The sequence below is a fragment of the Oncorhynchus mykiss genome, chromosome 19 (genome assembly GCF_057628025.1).
Source record: "Oncorhynchus mykiss isolate SJ-2025 chromosome 19, ASM5762802v1, whole genome shotgun sequence".
Taxonomy (NCBI): Eukaryota; Metazoa; Chordata; class Actinopteri; order Salmoniformes; family Salmonidae; genus Oncorhynchus; species Oncorhynchus mykiss.
In genome coordinates, this window is record NC_143040.1 from 29,943,785 (window position 1) to 29,944,795 (window position 1,011).

Genomic DNA, 1,011 nt, shown 5'->3' on the forward strand with positions numbered 1-1,011 from the left:
TAAATTCAGGCTGTAACACAAATTGTAGAATAAGTCAAGGGGTATGAATAATTTCTGAAGGCACTGTATGCTCTCTACTAGCCTGGACAAGGTAAACAATGAATTAATTGAATGTAACCTACAAGTGGGCCAATTGACTGAGGCTGTGATGATCAAAATGTAATGCCTGATTCTCACTATGCTACTATGGTGAATGCTTAACTAGGCCAGCTCAGTACAATGGTGACCGACTGTCTGAGCTTCGAATAATAGTAGTTATGATGCAAGGGGATTTGTAGGTCGGTTGTCACCTGCACTGACAAACAAGCCAATAAACCCCTCCACTGATTAGTCTTTTAAACAATCATATCAGATCTTTTTCAGAGATGATCTGATTAGTCAAAAGACCAGTTAATGGGGGGAAAAAAATATCACAATTGGGCTGCTTCCGTTAACACAACCTTAGTATTAATCCCTTAAACCACAGCTTCAAAGAGGAGTTATGAAGTGTGAATTGAGAAGGAATTAGCATGTCTGATATACAGTTTTTACATTTGTCATTATGTAATGAAGCAATGCAATTATACTGTAGGACCAATAAAAGGCCTCCTACACACCACCTCTTCCAATGAGGCGAAGAGAAAATGTGTGCACATGCAAATCCCTTAATGGGTGACATGTTAGCTCGATTATAGCAAATCAAATCCCTGGATTGTATATCCTGCCTCCTAACTGGCCTCGCCAGGGAGTGACACTGCATGACGGGGGAGTGTGATTGGATGAATTTAGTTCAGTGGCAACCTTTTAAAATTGGAAGAAAAGAAAAACATCTTCCAAATAAAGTCTAGTATTACATACCATTTTCAAACAGGTATTGTTTTTAATGCTATTACACTGTAAAACTTAGCAGAACCACACGTCATATGCACCCAATAATACCACAGTGTGATAACGCTTCAACACCGTCATGCTAACCTGTGTGTGTGTGCAAAAGAGAGCGAGACAAACATAAAAATGAGCCCACAACCAAAA